Raw genomic sequence first — 11,632 nt, 5'->3', positions numbered from 1 at the left:
AGAGCCCATATAAGAACTAAGAAGGTCAGAGGGGAATTTCTCTCTCCCCCTAAACCAGTATTGGGATTCTATTATTACTGTGTGGCCTTTTTCAAAGCTTGGGGGAAAAAAACGTTGTCTATGAGGCTATGAATTTTGATCATTAGTGTAATACATATTTATCATGAAAATTTCAGAAAATCAGATAATGTAATAGAAATCCCTGTAGTGTTACATTTCAGAGGTAATCACAGTTGGATGTTTTGGTATATTTCCTTCCAACTGTTTTACATGCACATCTCAGGTTTTAAAATGTAAATTTAGCCAGGCATGGTGGCTGGCAAGTGCCTATAATCTCAGCTCTGAGGGAGGCACAGGTAGGAGGATCATGGTCCAAGGCTGGCCCACGCAAAACTTTGAGACCCTATTTTAAAAATAACTAAAGCAAAAACAAGGGTGAGGAATTTGTCTCAAGTGGTAGAGCAAAGAACTTCCCTATAATATTTCAAGTTGACTTTTTGACTGTTTTTTTCCTTTGGCTTCAAACTCAAGACCCTGAGTTTGTAAACTGTAAGACCCTGAGTTCAAACTCCAGTATCAACCTCCAAAATGTCATAATTTATTTACTCTTCACATCTTTTTGGATATGTAAATTGTTTTCCTATTATAAATGGTACTATAATTAATATCCACTACATAAATCTGTGTTCATATCTTTGATACTTTTTTTTGGTTATGGAACTGGAGTTTGAACTCAGGGCTTCACACTTGCAAAGCAGGCACTCTACTGCTTGAGCCACACCTCCAGTCCATTTTGCTCTGGTTATTTTGGAGGTGGGGGGTCTCAAGAATTATTTGCCTGAGCTGGCCTCAAACCTCAATCCTCCCAGCTCAGCCTTCCAAATAGCTAGGATTACAGAGGTAAGCCATCAGTGCCTAACCATATCTTTGATTCTTTGAGGTAGGGTTATGTTATTTAGTCTAGGCTGGCCTCAAACTCAAGAGCCTCTTGCATCAGCCTTCCAAGTGCCAGAATTACAAGGTGTGTGCCACCATGCCTGGATTTCTATGATTATTTTCTAAGGACAGGTTCTTAGAAGTAGGATAATTAAACCAAAGGGAGTTATTATATTTATGATTCATAAATTATTCTCCACATAAACAGCCAAATTACTCTCCAAAAAGAGGCTATGCTTTTGTGACAACTATGAATAGTCTTAATTTATCTGGTACGTAGCTATGTAAATTCTTTACTTAATCATGATATATATATTTATATAAATATATATATATGATCACATTTCTGTTTTAATTAATTTCTACTAGTTCTACTTCCTATATCAACAAAAGCAAATAGTTTCTAGTGTTTTTTATATGCCAGACACTGTGCTGGATGCTTTATATCTTCTATGTTAACTTTTCACAATATTTTTATGAGATAGGAACTATTGTTATTTTCATTTTATAGATGAGGAACCTGAGGCAGGTTTGCCCAAAGTCACATATGAGGAAACAGAAAATTATAAACCCTAAGTAATTCTTTATTCAGGCTTTGCCAGAAATTATATCTGAAGCCAGAAACCACAGCCTTAGTTCCCCATTTAATGAGGAATTGTAAAAAGAAAATGCTTGTTAAAAGTGTTTACATACCACAAAGCGTCAGCTGGCCTTGGATCTTACACAAATAATGAAAAGAATAGAGAATATTTATATTTCAGTTACCATTAAATTTTTTAAATCAATATTTGTTCCATACTCTGTCATTATAAAATTGAGTTTCTGTTGTGGACTGAACATTTGTCCCCAAAATTTATATGTTGAAGCTCCAATCCCCAATGTGATAGTATTAGGAGATGCCTTTGGGAGGTGATTAGGTTTAAATCAGGTCATGAGGGGTTGAATCCCCATAATGAGATCAGTGACCTTTCAAGGTCTTTTCTCTGACAAGTGAGAACACAAGAAGACAGTCGTCCACAAGCCAGGAAGGGGGCCCTTACTAGAATTCGACTATGCTGTCATCTTGATCTCAGACTTCCAGCCTCCCGGGATGCGAGAAAAATATCTGCTGTGTAAGCCACAGCCTATGGTATTGTGTTATGGCTGCTGACTAAGATAGTTTCTAACTTTGCTTATTAAGAATGGCAAAGAACTTCCCTATAATATTTCAAGTTGACTTTTTGACTGTTTTTTTTCTTTGGCTTCAAACTCAAGATCCCGCCTGCCTCAGCCTCCCAAATGCTGGGATTACAGGATGTACCACCATGCTTGGCTCAAGTTGAGTTTAATAGTTTCAAGGAGGCCTGGTGGAGTGGCTCAGGTGGTAGAATGCCTGCCTAGCAGGCATGAGGCCCTGAATTCAAACCCTAATACCACCAAAAAGCAAACAAACAAAAACAAAAATAGTTTCAAGGATCATTGACTAACAGCCTTGAGGTCATAAATATTTTTATAGGAAATTAATTTTATTAAAATATTTGTTGTCAGAAACTGACTTGTTTGTTCAAGGTTATCTAGAATATTTATCATAAGAGGTTGAATTCAGCCAGGTGCCAGTGGCTTACACCTACAATCCTAGCTACTCAGGAAGCAGAGATCAGGAGGATCACAGTTCGAAGCCAGCCCAGGCAAATAGTTAGCAAGACTCCATCTCAAAAATACCCAATACAAAAAAGGGCTGGTGGAGTGGCTGAAGCAGTAAGAGCACCTGCCTAGGAAGTATTCAAACCCCAGTGCCACCAAAAAATAAAAATAAAAGAGGTCGAATCATCCATCAATTTAAAATTAACTCTCTACAACATCCTTGGCTTCATTAAGTCACTTTATTAGTGACTTCATTTATTTTTTGGACAGCACTATGACCACTGTCTTCAGTATTTGTTCTCATGATACCTATACAATTTGTTCTTTTGTAGCTGTCATCTTAGTTTGTAATTATGAGCTAAGTTAATTAGATTGGATTATTTTATTATCTCCTTCCTCATTAGATAATAAGTGACATAAGAGATACTTGTTTCTGGTCACCATTTTATCACTAATAGTTAATGTATAACCTGGCATGTAGTACCATTCCCAAACAACATTATTTATTGTCCTTCCCCCCAACAAACTTCCACACCTGAAAGCTCTCCGAGGATTTTTTTCTCATTCACCACAGAATTCCAGTGCATTTAAGTCCTCTCTTTCTCTGCCTCGTTTGAGACATGCTGGCCTTTTGCTCACTATGTAACCCAGGGGTGACCTTAAACTCTAATCCTCATGCCTCAGCCTCCAAGTGCTAGGATAATAGGTGTGCACCACCATGAATGGCAAGTTCTCAATAACTTTTTTGAATGAATAAAAATAAAAGAAGTGAAGTACAGAGAGGCAAAGTTACTAGGCCAAAGCAGATAGCAAGTAAGTGGCAGAACCAGGATGTGACCTCAGGTCTAGATGATTCTTAAAATCCAAACTCCTCTCCTACAGCTTCCTAGAGCAGTACAAATGAGCACAGTTGAGAAAAAGAAGTGTGAGTGTGTGTTTGGGGGGCAGGGGGGAGGGAAACAATGTTCAGCAGCCTAAGCCAAAGTTTCCAACTCTCCTCCCACTGTTCAGGTGACAGTGTATCGCAGATATTAGAGTCTACTGGTAGCTAATACTCTTCCAGGACTAGCAACCCAGCTTCACTTTGCACCTACAGAGCAATCAAGAATGATTTCACAATGTACAAAGACAGCCACAAGACAAGGAAATGGCCCAGGCCCAGGAATCCGAAGATCCAGCTCTGGTCCTGGGGATCATGACTCTGCGAGTCAACAACTGTTCTGGAAATCATCAAGGACACTTGACAATTAAGTAGATAGATAAATAGATGAATAAATAAGTAAAAATAAAATGTTATTCATGGTTAAAAGAACTGGTTTGTAATACTTTTTGCTTAACATTTTGGATATTTCCCTCTGAGCTTTATATGCAAGGTGGCAGTATTTCAGTACTTTCACCAAGAACTTTGGTTTCCTCCTGTATAAAATGGAGATAAGTCCTGTGTCACCAATGCACTGTGAAATTCACATGGGAGAATGTGTGTGGTACATTTGAAGGAGTGTGCTTACAAAGATTTCAACAAATGGTACTTACATTAGTTAACTATTTCTGTATCACCCAATTGCATATTACTGATATTAAGGATCAACTTTTTCTTTTTTTCTTTTGCAGTACTGGGATTTGAACTCAGAGCCTCCTGATTGCTAGGCTGTATAGTTAGCTATTTCTGTGTAACAAAGTGGCTTAGTGGAGTTGGCTCTGGCTCAGGGTCTCTTATGAAGCTGCTGTCAAACTGTCCACAGAGACTACAGTCATGCCAAAGTTTTTTTGGGGTTGGAGAATTGGCTTCCAAGCTCATTCACGTGATTGTTGGCAAGCTTTAGTTGCTAATTGGATGGAAGCTTCTTTCCTTGCCTTGTGGCTTCTTCATAGGCTATACACAGCATAGTGAAGTAAGTTAGTAATTACTTTCCCAGAGTGAAAGGTCCAGGAAAGAAGGGCCCCAAGACAGGAGCCAGATTCATTTATAACCCAATCTCAGAGGTGATGTTGTCGTGTGTGCTGTTGGTTGCACAGAGTACCCTAGTGTGATAGGAGAGGAAACTACAAAAGGGTTTCAATACCAGGAGGCAGGAACCTTTGGAGGTCATCTCCAAGGCTGCCTATTGCAATAATCATTTCTTTAATCTAGCTAGAATTCAGGTTCTTTGCCTCAACCCTAGAGCATCTCATTGAGAATTACTGCAGTAGACATCAAAAGCCAGATCATGTTCAATAATCTGAAGACAGAGGTGAATTATCCAGCTGACAACAGGGTGTCAGCAAATCAGGGAAACAAGGAGACTTGGGAAAATACTTTATGTTTGGCATTTAAAAATATCAAAATACTTGTTCTGGGTGCCAGTGGCTCACGCCTGTAATCCTAGTTACTCAGGAGACAGGTATCAAGAGGATCACGGTCTGAGGTCAGCCTGGACAAATAGTTGGTGAGACCCCATCTCCAGATAAGCAGAACAAAATGGACTGGAGTGTGCGACTCAAGTGATAGAGCACCCAGTTCTATATTTATCATGGGAATCTCAGAAATTTCTTGGCGGTAATGGGGTTTGAACTCAGGGACTTGCACTTGCAAGGTAGGTGCTCTACCACTTGAGCCACACCCCCAGCCCTTTTTTGCTTTAGGTATTTTTCTGAATACCTTGCTTTTATGCCTGGATCAGCTTAGACCACAATCCTCCTATTTATGCTTCCTGAACAGCTAGATGACAGGCAAGCACCACCATACCCAGCTTTTTTTACCGGCTGAGATGGGGTCTCTCAGAACTTTTTTATTGCTGGATCTAGCCTGGAACCTCGATCCTCCTGATCTCTACCTCCCAAGTAACTAGAATTACAGGACTGAGCCACAGCCAGCTTGAACTTCTATTTTTTTTTAAACAGACTTTACTTTTTATAGCACTTTTAGGTACTCAACAAAACTGAGTGAAAGATTCATTCTGTACCTTTTTATTCTTTAGTTACATATGTGATGGAAGGTGGGATCAGTGTTTTTTCATTGGTTAGGGCCTTGTCTGTAGCCCATACTTTGAGAGCTATTGTTCTTATCGCAAATTCTATGTACTGGACCAAACGTCTTTCTGTTTCCCCAACTTAGCACCTGCCCCACTTCTAGTTCCTTCTGCCTTTCTCTTCTTGCTATTGTTACTCTTCTGAGCCCCTCCTTTCAGTGGGATCAACAAGGCTAATGGGTAACCTGGCCACAAGCTATCTGTGAAGCTAAAAAAATTAGCAGTACATAAGACTATGTTAAAAGAAGTAAAGCACTCAAATAAAGAGAGGCATTGGGCTCTCACATTATGCTGGCTTCTCTTGTCCAGTTTACCTGAATGTCATCTTCACATTCCCTAGGGGCCAGTGGGTGAGGCTCATCCCAACAGTTTTCTAAGTACAGAGGTTGTGAGCACTTCCCCAGCTCACCCCAGGGGAGGTCAGACTAAGTAACTCAAGAACCAAAGATTTCTCCATGTATTCTGGACAAACCTGTCCAGGTCCTATTACCTCAAGACTCACTCTATTGTTCAGAGGCCCAGATGCATTTCTACTTTCTTATCCCACCTTTGAACACATTTCCTTCTACCTCTTAGTCTGATTTTGACTTTCTTTGTTTTGTCAAACTTTTTAGTTAAAATTCCTAAAGGCAATATTTGCATGTGGTTAAAAGAAAATTAGCAAGTAAAACTGCCTCCTTTGTATGCACATATGAATAATAAAACAATAAAAAAAAACTGTCTCCTTCCCCAAGGTATCTTGGATAACCTTTGAGAAATGTGCCATGAATTTACATATGTGTATACCTCTCTCTCTCTCTCTCTCTCTCTCTCTCTCTCTCACACACACACACACACACACACACACACACACACACACACACACCCTGGTACTGGTGTACTGGTAGGCACCTTGCTTTTTTAAGCTACCAAGATAACTTAGAATTCATTCCTCATCAATATATAATATAGATGTGTCAACTTAGAATAAAGTCTACCTAATCAAAAAACAAGAAAAGTACATTTGTTCGGGGCTTATTAGGATTGCAATCCTGGAAAACACAGATTCAAGCAATCTTGAAGGTGCTGAGGTTTTACAAAATGGTGACTGTATTTATGGCCTTAAACTACAAAGGGGTAGGTCAGGAATTATGATTAGTTCTGGCAAAAATTGAGCCATGTTTTTTTTTTTACCATTTACAAATCTTCCATATACATTCTCATTTCACCCTCACGACAAACCTGTAAGGTAGGCAGCACAGATATTCTCACTTAACAGATAAAGAAAGCGAATCTTAGCGTAGTTAACTGGTGTGCCCAAGGTTCTAGAGTTAATAACTAATTTGTATAAGTATCAGTCGTTGGCCTAAAATTTCAGCACCCAACCTCAATTCATTCTTGCCCTACCTACATCACAAGGATAATGAATGAAGGTAAAATGGGCTCAAGACTAGAAAAAATACTTTGAGGGAAAAAAAGCGCTATAAAATTATATCCATAAACTATAACTCTCCATGATACATAATTCATTCTCCCTCCTATCCTAGCTGTGCATGAACCTAGAATATTATATTATCTCCGTTCTGTGCTCAACTAAACAGTTAAATAAGATAGAGTAACAGTATGATCCTATTTAAAGTTACATAAATTACAATTTGGGTACCAACATTATTACCATTATTACACAAATTGAAAACCAACACAGAAAAGCTACTGTGTAACTAGGACCCATTACATCATACAGCAAAGAAAGGTAGCATTATCGGACAGGCATGATTGCATAGAAGGAAAATGTGATGTGTCAGAGTTAAAACTGGCACGCACAGTTACCTAAGGCAAAGTGGTAGCAAAGAAGAGTTATTTGTTCCTCAGTATATAAACAAGAGCAGAAGATTCATGGGAACCCATGCAAAAGCATCTTTTATGGGGGGGGATGTGGAACTGGGGTTTGAACTCAGAGCTTCACACTGTTCTGGTCACTTGGAGATGGAGGTTTCTTGAATTACCTGCCCAAGCTGGCCTCAAACCATGATTCTCCTGGTCTCAGCCTCCTAAGTAGCTAGGATTACAGGCACAGGCCACTGCAAAACCATTTTAAATCACACAGATCTCTGAGCTGCTGACGGAATATAAACACACTCTTCATTGAGAAGCATGATCGCACCTATGCTCTCTTATCCTGAACTAAACCAAGGAATAGCTCCATTCTAAAATTGCTGAGCTAAAATATAACCAGTACCATCATTCCTAATCAGGCTAATAAACAAAATGTCTTTTAAAGTAATGAATTGGGTGACTATTTAAGATTTTCTTCAGGATTTACTTTGGACTCTCCTGCTTTAAGACCAAAGAAAGTTATATTGAGTTTTTACTGGTGATTCTAAGTACATGGTGTTTATAACAGTTAAAGTGTGATAAGTGAATTTAACATATTAAAAGAGTTTTATAGCACCTGTTCAGAAAATATTATATACTATACAAACTATTCAAGTCATTTTTCAGTATCTTTTCAATTAAGAAGAATCCTATTCAGCAGGCTTCTCTTCCTAATGTAGTTCATACTGAGTACGCTTTGCTTTCAGTTTTTTATTTTCTTTTACAGTAGCTTCATATTTTTCTTTCATTTCTGCCAATTCTAGGCGAAGCAGCTCTATTTCTGGATTTTCCGGGGTAACAGCTCCTAAGTGATGCTTTAAAAAAAAAAAATCCAGAGCACTATTAAGTTTTTCTGGTTCTTCATATCAGGCTACCAAATCTTGGTCAGAGTGTCCAGCACCCCTGGCTTCTCCAAGTACCTCTGGAACTGCTTGCGCTTCGAGTTGGCAGCATTGCAATGGGCCGTAGTGACAGTGACAGCGGCGTCAGGAGACTGGGCTGAGCCATCTTGTAAGAAAAGGATTGGGTGTAATCTATTGTACAGAAGGTCAGTAGAGGTAAATAATGCTTCAGGAAACTGCAGATTTGGACCAGTCCAAGTGTTAGCTGGAATCTGGGAGTTTCTGAGATCTGATTAACAACAGCCTCCTGACTGTGTTAAGTGCTGTGAAACAATGCTGCTCCATTTGGATTGATTTTTTTTTCCTGGACAGATCTACCTTCCTTAGATGATTGCATAGTATTCCATTATCTGAATATGTCATTGTTTATTTGGTGGATTTTTTGGCTGTTCACTTTGTTTTTGCATAGTACACACAACAATGAACATTGATATGTCTCCACATACAAGGGAGAGCAAAACTCTTTGATAAATCTCTGGTAGTTAAGTCATTGATTATAGGCTACATCCATTTCTCTTTTTTTTTTTCTTTGCAGTACTGGGGCTTGAACTCAGGGCCTTCACATCAAGCCACTACACCAGCCCTTTTTGTGATGGGTTTTTTCCAGATAGGCTCTTGCAAACTATTTGCCCAGTCTGGCTTTGAACCGTGATCCTACTGATCTCTGCCTCCTGAGCAGCTAGGATTACAGGCATGATTCACCAGTGGCCGGCTTACATTTCTCATTCTGATATCAATCCAAAGATGAGGCACCACCATCCACTCACACGGTTCTTTCTCACACTTTTCATAACACTGAGTATTACTAGTTGTTTCTGATGTTTTAATTTTTGCCAATCTGAGAAAACATAATTCATTTATTTTAGGCTTATTAGATGAATGAGTGAGACTAAGCATCTTTTCATTCTTTCATGTTTATTAGTCATGTGCAAGCTGTTCTTCTGTGAGCTCCCTGTCCCTGTCTTTTGTGCTGGGGCTCAAATCCATGACCTTGCAAGTGCTTTACCACTAAGCTACATCCTCAGCCCTGTCCCTATCTTTTACTAGCTCAATTTGAGATTCTACATGAAGATCTGGAGGACTTACAGATGTCTGCTCTTTTCTCTCCACCGCCTGTCCTCTGTTCTGCTCAGTCCTCTACTGCCGCCTAGTGACAGGGATTGGATTTCCCACAGGCCCTCTAACTGCCTCCCCCTCCTTGGGCTAAACTTGTTACTATAATTATGTAAGAGATGCTCAAACTGCTTTTGCTGAAAAGCACTGACTCTTCCTCGGGTCCCATGGATTAACTGAAAACAGGAGAAGCTGGGCATCTCTGTCTCCATTTTGTATCTGCCTTTGCTCTAAGCCATTCTCTTTGTAGTTACTTTGCAATCACCTTGGATTCCATAAAGGACAGAACTGATAACATCTTTATGACAATGGACTGGAGCTGCCACCTTTCCAGTGAAGACAATTATCCAGAGCCAGAATAATCCTCTCAAACAGGAACAGATTACTCCCTCCAGATGATAACTTCCCAGAACTGGACCAGACCACCAGACCAGCAGACCGACCACCTGCCTGACCAGTATTATGAGACCAGCCCATAGTGAACAGGCTCATGACAGCGTGCACACAAGCACAGCAATTCCATTCAACGCATGAAGGAGGATCCAGAGCCACAAGTTCAGTTCATACATTTATTGAGGGAATTGTTACACAAGTAACGGCTCACTGAAGGGGGAAAGGGTCCTCAGTGTCACCGACCAAAAACAGGTTCTTGTGCAAGCAAGGAGGATGGCTTTCTCGTGAAAGTGAGGAAGGAAGATCATGGGCAGCATTCTCCCAGGAGGGCTTGGGTCCACAGTAAGGCTGTCAGATGGTCCCTTGATTGCTTGAGTGTGGAGGATGCAAAGAACTACCTGAAGTACCTCTGGGAGTCCAGCTGGTCAGCATTTATAGTATCAACCAGGAATATGCCCCCTGGGTGTGGTCTGTCCTGCGGCAGAATGGATTGGTTACATCCTTGGGTGTGTATGATTGTTCCCAGTTTGGATGGGTGCGTGCTCAGGCTCTTGCTTTGTGTGCCGGCACATCATGACGTTATCACATCTTGACATGAGTGAGTCCATCTTGTCCATGTTCATATCACAATCAGACCACAGCAGGGACTGGGACTGTTTAACTATGCATACCTTTGTCCCCTGCCCCTAGTTCTTTTGTCTGTTTAAACCTATAGCTCATGCCTGTACCCCAGAGATGGCTGAAGATGAGCTGAGTGCTTGCTCTGTCTCCTCCCAGGCAAACCTCCTTTCTCTGCCTTCACCATTCCCCTTTATTCGATGTTTAGGGATAGGTGGCCGAAACTGGCATGTGGAATCTCAAGAGTTTGGACCTTGGGTCAAAACTCCGGTTTCAACTATGTTCTTTGTTCCTTGGCTGCTGAGATTGACAAATCACATTGCACATCTTGTTAAACTTGAATATCAGATAAACTGTTGACTTTTTAGTTGAGTCATACTTAGAGTTAAAAATATTCATCATAGCCAGGTGTGATGGTGCATAACTGTAATCCCAGCACTTGGGATGCTATGGCAAGAGGGTTGAGTTTGAGGCCAGTCTGAGTGACATATCAAGAGACTCTCAAAAACCAAGGTCTGGGGGTGTACCTCAGTGGTAGAGCAATTGCTTACCTATGCACAAGGCCCTGGGTTAGATCCCTAACAATAGAAAAAGAGAAAGAGAGAGAGAGATCCATTGTTTGTCTGAAACCCAGGTTTAAGTAAGTGTCCTGTGTTGCCGACTGGTGTTGAGAGTTCTTGCCTTCATGAAAGAATAGGCTCCCAAGGCAGCAAGGAAAAGCTGCCCCTAGAGACGGGCAGGGAGCCTGGAAAATCGGTAGCTCCCTGTTGTTTACATAGAGGGGTTTTTCATTTGGTCCTTTTTGTTGGGGAGGGGAGTCAGGAGTCAGGGGTGAGTGGTCTTTTAACATATCTCTGCAGGAACATATACACAGTCCTGCGAAAGCCTCCTGGTTATCAACCTTGCGGCATTTTGAGGCATCCTTAGGGGGCCATGACTTATGAAACCACATGTCCCTTTACAGGATGTAGGCTCACAGTGCTCTCTTGGGGGATGGGGGCACTGGCTCATTTTTGTCTTCTAATCCCTCAGACCCAATACCTGCAACTCTTTTCCAAGGTTTGTCACTAAATTCCGGTTTTCACCCTCACCATCCCCAACCTTTATACTCAGCAAGTTCCAAGATAATGCATCCATCCCAATGATTTCCAAAATGGCAGCTTTAGGAGATACATGAATCACTGT

The 11,632-nt window shown here is 40.6% G+C and overlaps 1 pseudogene; it reads right to left on the bottom strand.

The window, feature by feature from the left end:
* Positions 1 to 8,071: 8,071 nt before the first annotated feature.
* LOC109696899 (c-Myc-binding protein pseudogene) overlaps positions 8,072 to 11,632 on the bottom strand; it is a 31,091-nt pseudogene continuing 27,530 nt past the window's right edge.

The sequence above is a fragment of the Castor canadensis genome, chromosome 1 (assembly GCF_047511655.1).
Source record: "Castor canadensis chromosome 1, mCasCan1.hap1v2, whole genome shotgun sequence".
NCBI lineage: Eukaryota > Metazoa > Chordata > Mammalia > Rodentia > Castoridae > Castor > Castor canadensis.
Note: the sequence above shows the minus strand (reverse complement) of the source record. Positions and strands in the feature narration are given on the sequence as shown.